The sequence below is a fragment of the Ambystoma mexicanum genome, chromosome 8, assembly GCF_040938575.1.
Source record: "Ambystoma mexicanum isolate Mex_15411 chromosome 8, UKY_AmexF1_1, whole genome shotgun sequence".
Classification (NCBI taxonomy): Eukaryota; Metazoa; Chordata; class Amphibia; order Caudata; family Ambystomatidae; genus Ambystoma; species Ambystoma mexicanum.
Genome location: NC_090929.1, coordinates 538,990,578 through 539,012,373, shown reverse-complemented (window position 1 = coordinate 539,012,373; position 21,796 = coordinate 538,990,578). Strand labels below are relative to the sequence as shown.

General features: G+C 44.6%; 1 protein-coding gene across 3 annotated transcripts in view; it reads right to left on the bottom strand.

Annotated features, from left to right (window-relative positions):
* CCDC27 (coiled-coil domain containing 27) overlaps positions 1–21,796 on the bottom strand; it is a 617,891-nt gene that overhangs the window by 464,823 nt on the left and 131,272 nt on the right. Inside the window, exon 1 of one of the 3 annotated variants that reach the window (XM_069610245.1) lies at positions 9,907–10,046. The exons of the other annotated variants lie outside the window; for them this stretch is intronic. The gene's annotated coding sequence lies outside the window, so the exon portion shown is untranslated. Of the gene's footprint in view, positions 1–9,906; positions 10,047–21,796 lie in introns of those variants that run through there. 3 annotated transcript variants of the gene reach the window in all.

The following is a 21,796-nucleotide window of genomic DNA, read 5'->3' as shown; positions in this document are numbered from 1 at the left end:
AGAGGGGGAAGCTGAGATGAGTGAAGACCGAAAATTATAGAGGAGCAGTAGAAGATTTTATTATCTTTTGTAGGCTCGATGCTGTGACCAATGTGGTAAGAGCAAATGGTTGTAAAATCACATAATGTAACCTTGTTATTATGATTGTGTAATACATTGTGTACTAAAAGTAGATTGGGTATTTCCTTTGTGCATCATTTCATGCGTCTGTTGGTCATTTTTCAAGGGAAAGGGAAATCATAAGGGTTTGATGTTTATGCCAGAGCGGTAAAGTATTTGCCATTTTATCGCCAAAGCTAAGGTAGTAAACAAGGAAGAGCATATATATATATATCTATATGCAAGGTAGGAAGGTGTGTTTATGTGCTTTGAATGCGCTTTTCTCTGCATGCGGAAGAGAAGGCGGTGCCCCAGTGCACATAGGTTACTGAATGTAAATAAGTCAGTAACACGAGTTACATGCAATAAGTGGCATTCTAAATAAACTCACTGGGTTCCCTAAAGGTGCTAGGTCCATGGAGTACCTGCAGCCAGCCAAAAGTGGGTCACAATTGTAATGAGGGAAAGTTTGTTCTATGATGGGGCGATAGTATAAAAGATATGCTCAACACTATACCACAAAAATAAGTTAATTCTAGAAATACCACCAAAAATAAGATACTACTAAATTACTGCCAATATAAGCTAACACTATATTATCACCAAAATAGGGTAATACTGAACTATCTTTAATGGTAAGGCCAGTTTACCGCCAGTCTACCGCCAAATTACTATGGTAAGAAAATAACGCCAAATCTAGAATTTGCCCCAAAAGACAAAACCTCCCACAGTTATTTGACATTAATATAGCGCTCTATATATCATTGGTATGACCTCCAAGCTCTGGTAAGTTGAACACCCTTGGGGACCATAGTCCAGGTCAGTTGAGAGAGTAGGGTGTCGAAGGGTGCTTGGGTGCACCAGATAAGTGTGCAGAGATGTAATTGCCTGATGGTAGCTGCATCCTAGCATTAGGTGTGGTCGTATTGATATCGGTTCAATGTGTGCAGTCTGGATAGGTGGGCACCAAAACTGGGTTCTGGCTGCGTTAGGCCTGTGGTACGCTTATGTGTGCAGCTAGGCCGGTTTGTCGTGGGATATAGCTGTGTTTTATTAGAATGATGAGGTGTTCATGGGATAGTGTTCGTATGTGAGTAGCAAGGCCGAATTGATCGAGGGGTGTAGCTGCACTCTAATTGTGTAATGGTGAAGAGAAGAGAGTAAGCATAGTGTTATGATATATTTTATACATAGACAGAGTGTTCTTTCCAAATGATGAAAGGACAGATTTGGTTGAGCTTACCATCAACTAACAAATAGTGCCTAAAATGCTACTAACGGAAGTAGAACAGCTGAGAACAATCGGCAAAGACTTGGTCCCTTGTGGGCCCTTGTGTTAATCATCTAAGGAAGTATTTAACTGAGGCTTGGGCAGCACATCCAATGAAAATGGGGAAGTCAAGTACAATCACTTGCAAGAACTCGTCTAACTCACAGAGATCATTCCAGTTTACTGATTCCATTGTTAAAGCCGGCAATCAAGATGCAACGGATTGGAGATGGAGGACCAAGATCCCTTTCTTCCAACTTCAGAAAACTTGGAAAATCTGAAACTGGTCTTTAGCACTCCCACTGAAAAAGCTAATTTGGACATATTGGTCTGGAAAACAAGCAGGCACAGGAGTTTCATGGAGCATGATGAAGTAAAGCTTTTATTCTCTGTAAATACCATCATAATGCTCAAAGAAACATGGCAGACCAATTATATATTTGTGGATGCTTTTGTTTCAGTGCAACAATTGGTGATGCCATGGATGGGGGGCGTGCATCGGGAGGCCTTTTGACTTTAATGAAAACAACAACATAGGAATCCGTGGAAATCATTTCAAATGTGATTTATGGGCTGCTTAATGCAAAAGTATTGTCTAAGTCAATGTGTAAGGCTAACCCCCTCTACTTAGTTAATATGTATTGGAACACAGTGCTGTTGAACATAGAGTCATTTTTAGCACACCTTTCCAAGATGGGTGAGAATATAATAGTTGATAGGGTAGGAACTAACATTATCTTCGCGGGAGATTTGAACTCTGAATGTCTGGTAATGGTCTAGGCACTTGAGATAGGAGCAAGAATAAAGGTAATGGGGACAAATTGAAAAATGTATTTAAAACTAGTACACGTACACGGGCCAAAGTGCAGGTTTTCATTCACACAGTTGGACCACTATATATCCTAATTCTACAGCTCCCTCTAGCTGTGACAACAGGCAAAGCTATGCAAATTGGACCACTGTATATCCTAAAGCAACTGCTCCCTCCAGCGCACCATTCTGTGCGTTCGGGCAGCCTCTACTGCACATGGCGGTATCAGACAAACATACATGTGGCCTTTTATTATTGTTAATGTGGAATTTAAAGATACTAAACAGAAACATATTGGGGAATATTCCAAATAATCCCACATGGTATGGCAATAGTACTTTCTCTTGTATGGAGTATGTGGTTGTGTCTCCCACTTTGTTTAACCAGTGCACAACATTCAAAGTAACTAAGGAATCCCTGAGTGATCATTGAATATTGCTAGTGAGCTTTATAATTGATCCTCCTGCATCAAGGCAGGGTTATCAAACCAACCTCATCGCAAATATTAAGGGACATTGAGTTAGACAAAAAAATAGGTAATTGGCCAAAGTTGGCTAGTATGAGCAAACATTTATTATTGACCACGTCAATCGAGGGAAAGTATGATTTTTTCTCCCCAGTCACCTTTATGAAATTCTACTTTGACTCAGACACTCAGTCGTGGTAGAGAGCTTTAAGATAAGAAGTTAGAAAGTTGCAATGTGCTAATCTTCCAACATATTTATTGTTAGAGAAATTCAAATGAGCAAAACAAGACTATAAAAACAGGCTCATATCGCATTGATTCAAAAGGAAGCAGGGTGAACAAATGATCAAAATAGTGACAATCAATAACTCACAGAATTTTTGGTCAATAATAAATGATCGGTGTACCACGCAGGATAGTCTACGAGCTAATTCAGTGACTGAAGAAGCTGGAACTAAGCACATTAAAAACCTACATGGCTCCATACTATGTGCCTACCAGGCTCTTCCAGAATACTGTGTATGGGATTTCCAATTTGATTCCCTGTAGATTGAGCAATTAATCAAAAATGCATCCAATTCAGGTGCTCCAGGTCCAAGCAGACTTATTAATAAATTGGATCCTTGGGTATGGTCTGGCATGCTTTACGTGCTCTTTAGAAATATATTGATTATGCAAAGGTTCCCTCACACTTGGTCTCAAGCAACTATCATTCCCATATACAAGAAAGAGGACAGGGCAGACAGATCCAGCTATCCTGAGAGAAAAATGTTTGCTTCACTGATCCTGAAATGGCTAATGTCATGAATCAACTAAGCAAAAGGCAGACATTGTTCAGGAAGGGTATGAGTACTTTAACAAATGCCTATCTGGTCAATTGCCTTTAGGAAATTGCTAGTAGTGCTCAACCCTCACACCCCATCAATATTGCGGCAATAGATTCCTCGCAAGCGTTTGACACTATCCATTGAAAACTCCTGTGGGAAAAACTGAGATAAAGTAATGTACCATCTTATATACTCGCAATACTTGTTATTTTGCACAATAACACGTCAGTACAGGCTCAGTCAGACTGAATGGACAGGGTGCCTTAACAGGCCCAGTGCCAATCCATCGTGGGCTACGCTAGTGATGTGTCTTGGCACCCTGCCTCTTTAATCTGCTCATGTCAGATCTGGAGGAGCCGCTGGCGAGGATGGTATTTGCGTTGGTAAAAATAAGCACCTTTGTAACAAGTTGGTTATCATACGCTGATGATCTAATTGTATTGGATTGAAGTGCTTGATTAATACAACAGTTGAACTTGCCCATGAAAGTGACTTGGTTATTAACATTAAACAGACCCAGATCATTTGCCTGTGTAGGAACAAGAAAAAGCCATTTGCATTCACTTGGAGTTTGGACACAACTGTAATCATTCCAACAGAGAAGATGAATCTAGAGCATCTAAGTCAACAGTACTCAATCGCTTAAGATCCAAAGCAACTCAAAGCGATGCACATCTGAAATGGCTAAAGAAAAATACTGTTGATTCAGAATATGGCCTTTAATAGAGTGTTATAAACTCAAGGTGGTACCCTCACTATTGTATGGCCTGAAATGAACTATTTAGCACGTAACCTTGAATGGGACCCATTGGAATCAATTACCTGGAAGAGGGCCCTGGAATTACCACCATGCGTTCCAATAGTAGCTCTGCGATACGGGTTGGGTCTGGTTTCTTTAAAGGGTTGGTACAACTGGAAGATCTTAACAATGTACAGGAATATCTAACAGCCTTCTTTGGGCTTGCTACTTGTAGATATCCATAAAAAAGTCACTCTTAAATCGAGATTAAATCTGTTTTTCAAGCTATGCAGACACCCTTTTGGCACTATGAAATCTGAATATAGAATATAGAAATCTATCTTATGTTCAGACTCAGTAAAGGCGAAAAGAGTTCTGTTTGAACATGACTGGATAAATACCATTGCCAAGATGAAAACCTACGTACATGTTGTACAGGAGTATGTCTGTGGGAGATGAACTATGGGTACATTGCCTAAATATCTTGAAAGATTTCTGAATCCGTATTGGAGGTCGCAATTTCTTCAGCACAGAATGAATGTTATTAACACAGGAGAAATTCTTGGTGTTAGATTTTTTTAAAAACCTGTTACCGTATGGTTGTTGTCTACGTAAAATAAGTGATCTGATGCACTCCAGAGCAAATATCATATCCAAATGTGTAGCGCAGGGGAGCACTAGATTAGAGCTGTTTTTTCAATATACCCACGACAGATCATGGCGGGAGACCAAAGATTTCTTGTATAGAACGAAGAGTGGAAATGAAATATCTTTGGCTATTACTGTTTTAAAGCTTTTGGGATTGGATTCAAATAAGGAAAAACTGAACTATTTTAAGGTCTAAAAATAGTTCTCTTCAGTTTGAATTTTAAAATGTTGTTAAAGTTGTTTATGTATGAAAAACATTTAATCAGGTTTTTAAAATGTGGAATCTGTAAATGTTTATGATTGATTAAGATGAATTTGTTTGTCAAATGTATGCTATGTAATGTTGTCATTGGTTAACAAATTCATAATAATTTGAAAAAAATAAGCACGTGCTCCTGTTGGCATTGCCAGTAAGAAATGAATGCCACAGTAAAACAATGTACCCAGACTGGTTGCACCAATGTAATCCAGTATGGCCATGAAAGAGCACTCATTGGGCCTCATTTCATCTGTGGCGGTAAGGCAACAACGTCGCTGGTAGTAATACCGGCGCCGTTGTTACCATGCCGCCACATTACGAGTTCTGCTTGCGAGTGCCGCTCTGGACAGCTGGTCAGACCAGGCGTGCAGAGCAGCACCTGCGACCAGAACAGGATGGTAGCAACGGTACTGTTATGAACGGTACCGCTGCTACCATCCTCCCCATTCCCATTGAGCCCTATGATTCTTCTCCTCTGAACACACTAACTCACAGGAGATGGCTCTAATCCTGTTGGTTAGAGTTGGGCCGTGCATGCAAAAGCTGTTAACTCAGTAATAAGAGGGGGGGAGCCATACTGTCTATGCCCCTTCGGCCTCTCATTATTGTGCTCTAGATCTCTTTCATTGAACCCCCAGTGATGAGCATTACAAAAGCAAAAGAAAAGAAAAATAGTGTGGCGTTGCAACCCTGCTCAGAGGCAGGCAGCACAGTCCCATCTGTGAACAAAGCACAGTGCTTTGTGTGACAGATTTACGTTTAGATTAACATTCTAAATGTACATTAGGATGGTAATCTAAACATTTATCTCTTCACCCAAAGTAAGGGGGCAGAGCCCTTCTACCCCCACAAATGAGTGGTTGTGAAAACGATGCTGCCTCAATGTTATGTTTTTGGCTGGCCACCCAAGCAAACTTTGCCCTAATTCAGCCTGATTGTTTGACAAATGTGGGTCATCCGGGTAAATTACATTATTTCTCTGTGTCTTGGTTGACCATGATGCCAAAATAAAAAGTGCATGTAATAGAGCTGATACCTGCATTTTTTAGGCTTTTATACCGCATTGTAAGTCAAATGTGGTTCTTTCGGAAGTGGTGTCTGTAGTCTTTAGTCATGGTTAGGGGCTGATTGAGACGTCATAGCTCCAAATACGCACAGAGGTGTGCTGCAAAGTTTTCATTTTGGAAAAAAATGCATTTTGAAATAACAGATTAAGTGGAATTGGACCTTTCCGTATTTTTCGTACCCCTCGCCATACCTTCTTCTGTAGAACTGATCTTGGAACGATCTTCTGCATTTTAGCATAATTTTCATTTTGACATACTGTTTCTTTTTGATGGTTCTTAATGGATCTGGCTACCCTCCATTCACACCTCCCTTGCTATCTTGTTCATGTTGGTTTCTGTCATATTTGTGGTTGTGCGATGGGTGTCCATTTCTCTTTAGACTTGAAGAGGTTGTCTACTTGTCCCTTCAACAGGGGATTTGGAACCAAGCAGGTTCTAGGTTTTCAGTTTCCTCCTGATTCAAGGAAGGTACAGCCTCTGTTTGTCATTTTAGCCTTGCAGTCCTATCTGTCTTACTCTCTCATATCTGACATTTCTCTCCTTTCTATTTCAGCTTGAGCAAAACTGCAGTGTGGCATGTTCTTTCTGAGCTTTCTGTTGGGCTTCGGGTCAATGCTTATAGACAGGGAGAGGATAATGATACCCAAAATAATTGAATCTAATAGCAATATATAAAAAGGCGAGATGGACAAAATCGTGGTCTCCTCACATGTGATTCAAGACTCGAAAACAAGACCTATTCATTAAGCTATAATTGAAGATAGTGATCTACCCATACTCCCTTGAAATTTCCAGTGAAGAGAACATCCAGCAAGGTCAAGTACAAGGAAGAGGCCTTGGCTGAAGGCTTGCCTGATGACAGATGGTAGACTGATGGGGCAATTGAGCAGTAGTCTGACGCCGTTCTCTGCACCTGAGTTTCATTGTGCTTACGTGATGCTAACAAACCGAATGTCCAAAGTTGGGTGAGAATGCCAACCAATTTTAAGGTCCTATGCAATGGTGAACATACAATGTTGCAGAGACCAATGCACGGCTGTTATGCTGCTATAATCTGTATTATATGTAATTAGTGGAGAGTCCAAGTAATGCCTGCCAGATGAGGGGCAGCCGATGATGTTACTAACACTTATAGAAGTTATAAATATATAGTGTTCCCCAAACCAAACCATCCAATAGGGTTTATTATTTGCCATGTAGGATGACATCATAGCTGACGTACATTGAAGTATAAAAGTCAGAGGAGGAAATGAACAAGGTTTAATAGTATTATCGTGGGGGGTGGCTGCCTGAGCACAACTCAGGGGCAACATCAGTGCGTATTGCAAAGTTTCTTAAGAGTTGAGTGTGAAGTAGTCACAGCACATTGGTGCCATCAGGGCATAGATGCCAGTGCTGCCTCATTTAGCAGGGTTGTATGCAGTATCCTTGAACAAAGAGAGGGCAATGCTTCTAAGGATAACCGAGTTTTCCTGTCAGCATCAGAAGTCCTTTTCCAGTTTACATGCTGCTGTGAAACATCCCGTTGTTGATGAATGCAGCCTTGTTTGCTGGACGGCTGCACACCAGGACCTAATATGCTATGACGCTACCATTCACACTCTCTGGCACCACTCACATATGGATGCTCACATGCTGTCTGATCGGGGCGAGGATAAGAGTGGAATTCTGAAATACCATGTGGGAGGTAGGTTGGAGCGCTACGTAGTTAAAAAATCACCCTCCTTGTCTCGTGACGCACCAAGCTAGCGCATAAAAGCCAACTGGGCACCACCACCATGCAGCTCATTGGGAAGGTGACAAGAACGTAGGAACGGGCCGGGTCAAAGTGACAAAGTCTTTCACCTGCTCCCCCCATGTGGCTTGACCTTAGATGGGGGCCAAGTACCAAATGCTTGAAAAACATGTGGGGTGTAGTCCATGTTGCCGCCATACATATATTTATTAAAGGTACAAGGTTCTGAATGTCTACAAATGCCACCTTCACTTTGTAGAATGTGAATGAAGCCTGTAGGGGAAAAAAACACTATGCAAAGTGTAGGCTTTATAAATTCAAGACACAATCTACCAGAAGATAGTGGCCTTGGCTGCCGCATGTGCAGTTCAGAGTTTTGGGAAGTGTGTGTGAAGTAGTCACAGCACATTGGTGCCATCAGGGCATAGATGCCAGTGCTGCCTCATTTAGCAGGGTTGTATGCAGTATCCTTGAACAAAGAGAGGGCAATGCTTCTAAGGATAACCGAGTTTTCCTGTCAGCATCAGAAGTCCTTTTCCAGTTTACATGCTGCTGTGAAACATCCCGTTGTTGATGAATGCAGCCTTGTTTGCTGGACGGCTGCACACCAGGACCTAATATGCTATGACGCTACCATTCACACTCTCTGGCACCACTCACATATGGATGCTCACATGCTGTCTGATCGGGGCGAGGATAAGAGTGGAATTCTGAAATACCATGTGGGAGGTAGGTTGGAGCGCTACGTAGTTAAAAAATCACCCTCCTTGTCTCGTGACGCACCAAGCTAGCGCATAAAAGCCAACTGGGCACCACCACCATGCAGCTCATTGGGAAGGTGACAAGAGCGTAGGAACGGGCCGGGTCAAAGTGACAAAGTCTTTCACCTGCTCCCCCCATGTGGCTTGACCTTAGATGGGGGCCAAGTACCAAATGCTTGAAAAACATGTGGGGTGTAGTCCATGTTGCCGCCATACATATATTTATTAAAGGTACAAGGTTCTGAATGTCTACAAATGCCACCTTCACTTTGTAGAATGTGAATGAAGCCTGTAGGGGAAAAAAACACTATGCAAAGTGTAGGCTTTATAAATTCAAGACACAATCTACCAGAAGATAGTGGCCTTGGCTGCCGCATGTGCAGTTCAGAGTTTTGGGAAATAACCACTGCTTTGCAGGAGCACATGGATAAGTAGTAATTGAAACTCCTGCTCAGCTCCACACTACTAATACACTTGCAGTGATCCCAATCAGAAAGGAGGACAAGCACAACATGAATGTTACGCTTCGCCTCTTGAAGGTAGCATGGATCAAGGGCAGGCTGTACTCTTCAAGAGGGATCCTGTCAAGCACAAAAGCATCCCAATAGTACTTCAGTACCAAAATAACAGAAATCTCCAAACAATGTTCTATAAAAGTTGGAGACAATTGAAATACAGAGGTACTAATCAAAAACACTATAACCCAGCCCTTTAAGAGAAGACACAGCACGATAAAAGAGGCGCTCTCAGTCTAAAGGGGGGTGGGGAGGAACGGCAATATTTTCAACAGCAAATGTTCAACTTCAAGATGTCTTAAACAGGGCAAGAAGAGGCGGTGGAGGTCCTAAATGTCACTTGGAACTTTTAAGTCAGGCCGGGGTCACAGGACCGCTACAAATACCCTTTAGGCTTGTTCTTGAAACGTGAGAGCATCAGCAGACTTCTAGGTGCTTTTTTTTCGGCAGTTTGTTACAACATCAACAGAGGTCGAGTCGGCTACCCAATGGGTCAAGCTGGCATGTGAACTCTCTCTGGGACAGAGACACATGTGAAAAGGTGTGTTAGGAGGGGTTTTAATTTACTCACTACAAGATGAGCGGGCAGTAGGCTTCTCTTTACCAAACATCAAGATTTAAACCAAACAAAATAAAGTTTTCCTTTTCAAGTAGCCTGCATTTTCTGCTCAACTACCAAGACATGTTAAAATATGTTTGAAAAACAAACCTGTTGCTCATCTGAGATACACGGAAAGATGATCAAGGGTGTGGAGGATGAAGGCTTGATGTCTGGATGGTCTCATGTTCCCCACAGTGAAACTCTGGCCTTGCCCGCCTGTTGGGCACTGCTGTGACATCAGCATCCATTTGTTACATAGGCTAAGGGTGCTGTTGGGTTCCATTCCCTTCTGATGCAACAGCAGAGATATACAGGTCAGCAACCAATCAGCGGGCGTTCCTTTTCAACACTTCTCACTTCGTAACCAACGACCTTACGTCACTGAGAAGCAACGTCTGTTTTCACGGCCTTGTTCGATAAGGCGCTTGGAATTAAGGCATTCTGAACCCTGAGCTCTGGCGGCTGTTGCATGACTCCACAGAGCTCTGTCCATGGCTCGCGCAATTTGGATTCCTATTAGTGTGAATGCACCATCCTCTTTTTTTCTCGCATCGCTGGATTATTGAGTGTAGGAGAGGTCTATTTAAGTGGTCGGTATAGCTAAAACGGAAGGGCTTTGTAATTGCTTGCTTTGTCCCCTCATTGGCGGTATAGCGCAACCACTGGCCTCGTGGAGAGTAATGGGGCTTCGGTCACCAGATTTTTTCATTAGAACAAGGATTACATTTGCAGTCCAATATTTGTCATGTTTGCACGAGGAACCATTTGCCATCTTGCCCCTATGAATTTTGTGGCCTCTATCTACCAAAGCAAAAACGATTAGTGTGTATAGAGGTAGATGGCAAATGTCATGTGTCTAAACACACGTGGTGTGTCATGAAAGGAAGCGCCCCCAATTCAGCACGATCCTCCCCGCAATGAGAGACAATAAGGGACTCTCCCGCAGTGGGAATAAGGCCAAGACAGAGTGCGGGTGAGCGTAAGTGGGAGTTTATCCAAAAATAAGGCATGCAAAGAACTCTGCAACCTACGAGAGCGCTCTGTCTGACAATAGCAAAGACAGGCGTATTTCTAATACAAAAAACGTCATCAACACCTAAACACTATAGGGGGCACAAGTTAATTGGGATTGGGTGGCGTCGACTAACTATAGGTGTTGCTGCAGCGGGGTTGGTCTTGGCGTGACGACGTCACTGGTCAGCCTCGTGGGTTGGGTTGGGCCTGGCAGGCCGGCTTGAGGTCATCCGCGCGGTGTTGATGTGCTGGGGCAGCCTGTGACAATGACGAATACCTTTCCTGTCTCATTTGCCCTAGGCCATGCACACTGTAGTTATTCAGAAAACGACATTTAAGTTCATTAATAAATCGCTTTAGCAGCTTATCTTATAAAATAAACGCAACACATGAGGAATGCACCTCGTGAGAGGTCTGGTGGTTGTCGGTTGGGGTGAGATTTACCTGTGTCCTATTGACCGGTATTTTAGGTCGCGGGACGGGGCTCTGGGGCCTGGGCCGAATGATACATGTCTGTCTGCTGCGTTAGAAGTTATTATATAGATGGGTCTCTGTGTCTTGTCCCAATGATGGGGATCGTCCTTGCGCGGGGTCAGGATTCTTGGGGGGTTCGTGGGATTTATGAGAGGGTGCTGGTAGATCAGTGGGTTCAACCGTGGGTTTATTACCGTGCTGTAAATAACACAGGTGGCGGGCTGTGGCCTTGGTTGCGGCGCCGGGGCCTCTGACTCTCTGAAGTAACGCCAGCTTGGTTGGGGGAGGTGAGGGAGCGCAGCACAAGTCTTAGCTTTTTTATCTGGCAGGCTTGGTGGGGTGGGAGAGGGAATGGCCTTGCATATATCCACAAAGGTATTTTCCTCGTGCATTGCTGATCAGTGAATGCAGAAGTTTTATACTGTTCTGCCTTATTTTGACGTTATTTAGACACACATATATATTTCAATTTCGTTACACATTTCTTTAATACAGTCGGTTCCGGTACCTTTTCATTACCTAACATTATATTCACTACATTGTGTGCGTATTGTATGTACATTAGACGTTATACGAGGGATATCTAGGTTATGGCCTACAGAGATTGATGCTCGCCGCTTTGGGTGATTCAGAAAACATATATGAGTTCAAGTTTCTACATACTATTGAAAAACACTTTTACAGATAGAGGTTACACGTTTGGTCAACATCTTTCTCCGTGGTTATAGCAGCATTAGTCCAGACCTGGAGGGATATCATATAACGTTACATTTTTATAGTTTATACACATTTTAAACAGAGGTAGTTCATTAATACCAATACTTGAATTGTTTTCTACCTTCTTCAGATAGTGATGCTTCAGCTTTTTCCCCGTTACCCCGGCCTTGCGGTCTGGGTCATACGGGGTGCAATATTACATTGTGACTGATAGAATGTTGCCGTGTTGGCATCTCGGGTTTAGCTCATCTCCGACTTTCTCATGGGAACGCGCTCGCAGCGGATCTGCCAGGGCTGCTGAGGCGGCAGAGATGCATGAAAGGCCCTCCAAAGGTGGGGGCCTCGTTACAGTGTGCTGAACTCACACCATGTTTGCTAGGCAAGATGGCGTCTAGGCCTAACTAATTTTTGGTAAATGCAAGGAAAGGATACGTGTGGGCAATGTCGTCGGCGGGTGAATCCTCCTCCACCTGGGCCCGGGTGGCATGAGGGGGCGCCCACCGAGTCATGGTCCTCACCTGGGGAGGAAGCTGTAGGTGAGGAGGGCCTCGCGGCCATTCCTCCCCTACATTTCCCCCCTTTCGTTACTAAAGTAACGAATTCTTTAGCTCTTCCAATCTTCTACACTCTTGTTCCTCTATCACTGCGTCATCCCATGCAGGGGTTCCTTTTATAGGCATCCATGCTCTGCACACCCCCCTTAAACTCTCACCTCTCCTAGCATACTCGTCTGGTGTACATGTTAAATATATACAGTCGCCAGTTTCTTCCAGATCTACCCAGACCTCCTCATACCATTCCAGTTCTACGTCTCGCGGTTCTTTGATAGTGGTGTGCCATAGTTTATCTACTATGAACTTATCACGGCACATAGGCACTAACTGGTACCTGGGGGTGTTATCTGCTCCTGTCTGCACATGTACTTCTTGTGTTGCCTTAATTGTACCACCAGAGTTGCCCATTGTCACCATCATCATTGCACCGTTAGGAACTGCGTTAGCACAACATCGGAGGCCCACCTGGCACAGGCAGAACATCACAAGGACGATCACCACTATTGGTATCAGGAACTTCATTGTCACTCCAAGCCATGAGGGAACCCAAGAGAAGATATTGTCGAACCACGAGCTATCCTCAGCTCCACCTTCCATTTTCATCTTCTCGCCCAGGTTATGTACTGCTTCAATAACGTGGGACAGGGACCCATTTTCTGCGTCTTCGGAAGGTACGAACGTGCAGCACGCACTTCCTATTTTTTGGCAAACACCTCCATCGATCGCTGTTAACAGGTCTAGAACATACCTGTTCTGCATGGTCATTAGTCGCAGAGCTCGTAGTTCCACCTTTATTATGTTGAACCCTTCTTCAGTGTCATTGGCCAACTGGATCAGTTCCCACCGTGTGATCTGGAGCCATTTTGCATTTGCTCTTGCTTGGACACTTGATACTAGCGAGGCAAAGAATGTTTCCACGGAGCTGAACAGGCGATACCTGTCTGGGATCTGTGCCAATAAATCAGATGATGCTTGCGATATGTAGTTCGAGGCTCGCTTGTTCCTTGAGAGCTCTTCTCCTTTCCCTCCGGAGGACAGGACATAAAGGTGCGCTTGTGTAGTTGGAGAAGCTACATCCTGGTTCAAGCCTCCTTTCATCATGTTACTTCTGTCAATGTGGCTTTCTGGAATCACCATTAGTGTTGAATGCAGAGTGGCCATTGAGCAGCTACCACTCCATGATTGGGGAAGGTGCAAGTACGCCTTGTTTCCGCATACCCAGTATGTGTCCATTAGTGCTGCTGTTCCTTTTTTCATATCTGGGATGGTGAGTGTTTTGTTACAGTTCTTGTTCGTTCCCATTGCCATTTTTCCTTCTCCCTTGAAACATAGTTCGTTTTGTATTTCACTTTGTAGCTTGAAGGGTTTCTCCATCGCTGTTACCCATGTTAGTTTAGGGATGTGTTCTTTCCATATTGGCAAGCACGTTCTTTCCATCCACCGCAACTTGTCCGGTTGGACACCTTTCAGTGCTTCTGCCTTACACAGTACTTCTTCGTCTTTCCATTTGTTTTCGGAAAACAGTGTCCCTTGTATTGCAAAGAAAGGTTCTTTAAGACAGATCACTCCAGACGCTTGTGAATAGCACGTTTTGTTGTTCTGTAGCATTCTGAAAGAGACATCGTGTGCTTGAAAAGTGTTCTTTATTCTACACAGCGTGAGATGAAGGAGACATTGGGCATCCACAATGGGCAATTCTCGTGGCAACAACACTTTAGGTGTGCCTGATGCATGGGGGATAAGCGAGCAGACATAGCAGCTCTCATTGGTTGTCTGTTTGGCTGTTGTGCTCATATCTGCATACCATTTATTTGCTTGGTGAGGGTGTCGTGGGTCTTCCATTTTGTCTAACCCTAGCCCATAATACTCATCATACCCCTGTCCACCAGTTTCTCTTCTCCGCCTACTTCTCTCCCTTCTTCTGTACTTTTTCGTTATAGTAGGTGAAGAACCAGGCCCCCCTTCCTCCTTCCCACCCCCCTTTTCTAATTCTTCATATAGGGACTTGTGTTCTGTCATCATAATCACTTTTCCATCCTCCTTAATAAACAAGAGATCGTTGTTTGAAATTGGGGCGGGAGGGATCGTGCGGTTGTTGTCTGTTCCAGGTTGGGACATTGTGTCATTATTTACATTTTTGGTTCTCGATTGTGACAGGACAGCAGTGGGTGGTGTAGTATAGTATCCCCACACAAAGTGTGATCCATCCCAGATCAAGAAATCACCTTCGTTGATACCTACAGTCGGAATTGTTTTCGTTCCAGGGGCAAGGGTGGTGTTGTTCCCCCCTCCCCCCTCGTTCATCTCGGTAGAGATGAACGCTATAACCCAGTGTAATACTAGACAAAACATTGAGATGAAGAACACAATAGCACACATTGATAAACCACATTCAAATGAATATGTCAATCTAGCCACTAACATTTCTCTAAATCTAACATATCTATTAGTTGCAGGCTGCCCATTCGATGCCATGATAAATCCTGTTTGAGACACAAGAGTTCATTAAGTACAAACATGTAAACATTTCCACGTTGTAACGTTTCGGTGATAAAATATAGGATTGGGTGAGGGAGGGGGTGTGTTGACAGACAAGGTAGCCTTTCAATCATCATTATTCGTACCTTACTTAATATATATATATATAAATAATAAAAAACATGACAGTTTAAAAACAACAACAACAAAAAAAAACATCTTAAAGAGCACAGGAGAGAAAAAAAGAGAACCCCACGCAAAACTTTCAAAAATTGTAATAAAAAAAAAGAAAATTTGCATATACATATGTACATGTTTTAGTCCAGGACATTTGTTGCGCGCTAATTGTGTTCACTGTTCATCTCATAATGCACACAAAATTCCAATCATTCATTCCGCACAACTTCATCGTCCGCTGTTGCCTGTGCCTCGTCCTGCACCTCACTCTCCGCAGCGCTGTAAGCTTTACGTACGTCTGTCAAATGCACCCAATATCGCAGGCCCTTCACCTTTACTGCTGTGGGCGTGCAAAACGCTACCTCATAGGGGCCATGGAAACGTGGTGCATTCCACCTCCGCACAAAACTTCTGACATATATAAGGTCACCAGGCATTAGCTGTAGTGGTTTTTCAGGCAACCTGTTTGGTTCAGTCGCGTTCCCCTCCTCTCTTGTTGAGGGGGGGGCTAGTTGCTTTGCAATTACGCGCGCTGCCCGTGTCAGTTTTCGCAGGTATTCTGTGAACTCCTCCCCCAATATAGCTGCGCTTCTGTGTGCATCAGAACGCTCACGGAGAGGCGAATGCGCTGTGTGCATTCTTCTTCCCGTGACGATCTCGTGCGGGGACAAATGGTGGTCCTTACTTGGCTGGTTTCGTAGTTCAAACAAGGCCAAAGGCAGGCAGTACATCCAAGTCTTTTTAAGGGAAAAACAAAGTTTTGATAATCTGCTTTTTAACAGCCCATTTATCTTTTCCACGACGCCATTACTTTGAGGATGATAAATCGAACATAATTTGTGCTTTATTCCCAATAATGTAGTCACTTCTTTAAATAGTTCATTAACAAAATGCGTCCCGTTATCTGAGCGAATAACGTCGCAAATTCCCCATCGCGGAAACACTTCCCGCACTAGGAACTTCGCGGCGCCCTTCGCGTCAGGGCGGGCACATGGGCCTGCCTCCACCCACCTCGAAAATGGACATACAACCACAATCATGTATCGAGCCCCGTTACACCTTTCTCCCATGTCTACATAATCAATGTGGAGCTCTCTGAATGGGCCACTTGGTTTTGGTATCGTACCCCTTAGTGTGCGCAATGTCATACCTGAGTTGTAAATTTGACATGTCGTGCATTCTAGAGCTAACCTTGTGACGTGTTCCTGGAGGCAAGGTGCAAACCAATCTTCTTGTATCTCTGCCATTATGTGTTTCTTTGTGTTGTGTGCGGGAAAGTGTAGTTGTTGAAATGCTATTTCTAACAGCGTAATTGGCATTACCACTTTTCCTGAACTCTCTTGTCGCCACAATAAATCAGTCGGTGATTTGCTGCATCCTCTCTTAGTCCACAGCAATTTTTCCTCTGCACTAGCTCCCTCTTGCAGCTCTATTATCTCCTGTGTGGACATCATGTTGTATCCTGTGGGGACCTCTTGGCTTGCTGTGTGGTGCAACATGTACTCTCCTATTTCACCTTTTTGTAAATATGAAGCTGCTTTGGCAGCGGCGTCTGCTGCCGCGTTCCCCAAAGATATAAAATCTGTATTTGTGGTATGAGCTTGACATTTTACGATGGCCACTGCCGTGGGGTCTTGCAGGGCCTCAATCAGTTCTTTCAATAATTCTGCATGCTGGACTGGCGTTCCGTCTGCTCGCCGAAACCCTCTCCGCCCCCACCGGGCCAACCCACCGTGAACTGTTGTTGTCATGTATGCTGAGTCTGTATATATGGTCACTGCGCACCCCTTGGCGGCATGCAATGCTTCTATTAGCGCTATTAGTTCTGCTGCTTGCGCTGAATAGTGTGATGGGAGGCGGTGTTGTACTAGTATCTCATATTCATCTTCCTCTAATCGTACCACTGCCATACCCACATGCTTTTCTCCTGTCTCCATGTCTATTGATGCTGACCCGTCCACAAAATACACCTCACCCTCGGTCAGGGCATTTTCAAAAATCACTTGATCCTTACTTTCGTCACCTGTGTACGTGGCGCAGTTGTGGTTTTGCATGTCCTCTACGGTGCATGCCTCTGTGATGAATGTGGCTGGGTTCACTGTTTTACATCTTACTATATGGATGTTAGCGCTGGACAATATTATCTCATATGCTGTGGCGCGTTGTGTTGTCAATGTGCTCTTTGTTCGCTCTAATATTGCAAAAAGTGAGTGTTCCACAAACAGTGTCACCGGGCAGCCCATCACTATCGTGGCACTTTTTTCAATTGCGAACGCGGCAGCAGCTAGGGATTGCTCGCACGCGAAATGACCTTGCATTACTGCGTCTAGGGTGCCGCTATAGTAAGCAAGTGGTTTGTGCCCTAAAGATGTTTTCTGTGTCAGTACTGCTGTCATCAGTGTTCCTTTGCAGTGTGAAAATAAGAAGAATTCGCGCCCATAATCTGGATTTGCTAGTACTGGAGCGCTTGATATCAGCTCTTTTAGTGAGTTAAATGCTGTGTTCATCTCCTCTGTCCATTCTATGTGTTTGTGTTCTTGTTGTGCTTCTTTCAGTGCCTGTAACAAGGGCCTTGTGTACGCCGCATAGTCCAATATCCATGCTCGGCAATAGTTACACATACCCAGAAATTTCTGCATCTCTTTTACTGTTTTGGGCTCCCCAATTGTTCTAATCGCCTGTGCCCTGTCTGGTATAATTCGCTTGCCATCCTTTGATATCAGCTGACCCAAGTATAGGACCTCTGTCAGACAGTATTGTAACTTCCCCTTGTCCACCTTGTACCCTTTATTGGCCAATAATGTCAAGAGTGTTATCGAGTCCTTTCTGCACTCTTCCTCAGCCTGTGCACAAACCAATAAATCATCAACGTACTGAATCACTGTGCTTTCTACAGACAAATTCCCCAGATCTTCATGTAGTACCCTGTTAAATATGCTTGGGCTCTCGCAATATCCTTGTGGTAGTCTGCAGTGTTCGAACCTCCTTCCTCCCAATGTAAATGCTGTCAAGTACCTGCTCTCTTCTGCTAAGGGAATCGAGAAAAATGCATTTTTTAAGTCAATTACTGTGAAGTGTGATGCTACTTTTGGAATGTTGCACAGTATTGTCGCCGGGTTCGGGACTAAAGGGAACTCCTTCATTACCACATCGTTCAGTGGGCGTAAATCTTGTATCATCCTCCATGAACCCCCCTTCGCCTTTTTGATTGGGTAAATGCATGTGTTGCATGGGGAGTTTGAGGGCACTATTATACCCTGTGCTAGCAGTGCATCTATTGTCTCTCTGATCCCTTCTTCTGCTTCTCGCGACAGTGGATATTGTTTCACCCGGGGTAGTATTGCTCCCTGTTTTAATTTTATCACCACAGGCTGAACTTCATGCAGCAACCCTACATCGTGGGGGCCATTAGTCCATAAGTTAGTGGGTACTGAACTCATGTCCTCATCAAAAAATGTGTGCGGTGCTCCTACTACCGCCATTAATTCAACCTTAGTTTTTCTGGCTGTAACTACAATGTCGCAGGGCATTGCTAGTTCCATCACTATTTCACCATCTCCCTCAGTGTCAGAAAATAGCTCCTCGTCCGAGAGCTCTCTCAGCGGGATATTTGCATTTGTACACAATACTGTCCGCCACTCGCATCCTTCCATGTCAATACCAATCACACATATTCTGTTTGTTGATACATGTACTGCATGCAAATCCAACGATAGTACTGCCCCAAGAGCAGTGTCAGGGCTTGCTATGGGACGAAAAAGGAATTCTGCTGGGATCCTCCACTCCACCCTTTTTAGTTCTGGTACTATGAGAGCCAATGTTCTCATACCTTCAACAAACATCTCCTCATTTCTTGGTACCCCTCTGATCTCTTTCATGATTGTGTGGCCGTGTATTACTGCTAATATACGGAGGGGGCATATGCCTGGCGTTGAACATACGATGCCGCTCCCTGTGAACGATATTGTCATATTTAGTTTGCTTAAGAGATCTCTCCCCAGTAAGTTGATGGGAGAGTTTTCATAGTACAGTAAGGGTGCTTTCACTGTTCTACCCCCTACTGTCACATCCAATACCTCTGTGTAAGGAACTTCAATTACAGCCCCAGAGAACCCCTGCGTCTCTAACGTTCTATTAGATAACGGGAACCGGCCCTCTCTAATGCATGATTTCTCCGCTCCCGAATCCACCATGAATATGAATTGCTTGTCTCCTATCTGCGCTCCTATCAATGGTTCCTCTGATGCATTGTGGGTCGTAGACAGTACTGGACACGCAAGTGCTCTCTGTGGGCTGTCCTATGCGGGGTGTCTCATTGCCCCCCCCTGATCGAAAATGTTCCCCGAAACTACTGACACTCCACTGTAAGGTGCGGGGGCGGGTGCCCCATTAGCTACTGTGGCGAAAGTGTTACCAGGCGTGTAGTGCACATTGTCATTATTCTGTGGGCTGGTTTGTGTTCGGTACTGATGTCCGTGTAGTTGTGCGTTACTCCTTTGTACTACATTGTCTGGTTGCTGGTATTGTCCCATGGGGAGGCCGTAGGGGCTTCCTGGATGGGGGTGTCCGTACTGTTCTATCTCTTGGAAGCCGTTGTTTTGTCTGCTCCTGCATTCTCTTGAGTAATGCCCCCATCTCCCACAATTCCAACAGCTCCCCTGTGGACCTCTGGGACCCTGCCACCCATTTCCTCCCATTCCTCCATACCCTTGTCCTCCTCTTCGACCCCTGTACCCACCTCTTCCCCCTCTTGGGGCCCACTCTTGCCACGTTGGACCTCCGTTCTGCTCCTGCTCTGTCCACTGTCGTTGCCCTTGTCCTGCCCAATTCGCTGCTATTCTTCCTTGTATTGCTATTTGCCCCTCCTCTCCTTCCTCTCCCTCCCGTATGAGTGGGAGTCCCGCTACCGCTGCTGCGACCTTCACCAATTTTGATTGCACCAACTTCGCCTCGTCCGCCAACCTTTTCTGTGCTACTTCCCTCTCTCTTTCTTTGATCCGTTTACAATGGTGTACTATTATGCTTTGGATCTCCGGCCAGCCTTTTGCCTCAACGCCTGCTATTTTATCTAGTGCCTTTTGCACTTCCTTTGGGAGCCCTCTCTTAATGATGAAATAAAATAGAGATGTGGATTGGTGCCAGGGCGTACCCGTTTCCGCTCTCCACATCTCCTGCACCCGGAGAATGTAATCCATAGCGTCCTCCCCGTCATTCATGGTACATTGCATTACTGACTGCAAATCAGGGGTATCTGGGAAGGTTTCCCGCAGTGCGTCCCACACCCTTGCTCGCACGGTGTTAAAAGAAGCCCCATCATGGCGATCACACTCTAAAGTTACAGCTGGAAAACCCGCTTTAGCCCATACTCTGTCTGCCTGATCCCCTACTGCGGACACTAGTAGGCTCTTCACATCGCCTACTGCCAGCGGTATACCAGCGGTATGTTTCTCAAATGCATATATCCACTTGCTTGCCCCTCCTGACAGCTGAGGTAGTAATTTCATTAAATTAGCCTTATCCATCTGAGCCCACGGTATATAGTTTGGCCTCCCGCCCCCCCTGTGGAGTAATGGGAGTTGTAATTTCCCTTTTGCCGTTGCAGCTTCCTTTTCCTTAGTCACTGCTGACTCCAATGACGCCATCTTCCCCACCCTATTTCTTAGTCGTCCCATCCATTCATCTTCTATAGTCCCCAGTGAACATGCACCATCTAGCTCCTCGCCTTCTCCTCCTACTGCCATGCTCAATCTATCACTCTCATCCACCCCTCCTCTGACATCACATAACAAATCCTCTCTGATCCCTCTCTCTCGTGAGACATCACCAATGCTTCCTTCTGCTGTCCCCACTTCTATTATTCTTGTCGGTTCTTCCTCAATTCTGAACAGTATTTCCCCCTTTTTCCATCCCTCCTCAATTTGTCTATTTTCGCTCGACGCTCTAGACGTGCGTCCAGATTGTGTGGGGGCGCATGCTGTGCGTTCACATATGTCTTTTATTCTTGAGAGTTCATCTCTTGCCACTGTAAGCCTCGACTCTAAGTCACTCGTTAACTTCTCTATATCCACCCTCTGTGTGCCTCCCTGGGCGCGCTCTCTGGTGTTTTCGTATGGTGGGGGTGCAGTTGGTCTTTGTGGTGTGCTGGTCGAAGGGGGAGGCACATAAATCGGGTCGCTATATCCTGCTGCAGGGGCTGGTTTAGGTAATATTGGGTACAACATAATCACCTCCGCCGGTTGTTCTGTACTTAGCTGTTCCTTTTCCTCTCGCGGGATCATTAGTGGATTATCTGTGGTGGAAGGTAAATCAATATTTGGTGCTGGAGCTTTGGGTGGGGGTACTTCCTCAAACAATCTCCAGAGATCTAATATCTCCTTCCTATTCTGCCATTGTTTCCCCTTATACTTGAGGCGAATACATGTACATACCATATCAAGAACGCTTTTGTCAAAAGACCCTCCTTCTGGCCAAATCTGGGGCAACCCCTCCCCTTTCAATTCTGTTAACCATTGATCATGATATTTATTTATGCGTTCAGTATATCCCGGCAAGCTCTTACAAATGTGTGACAAGGGAGTTTCAGC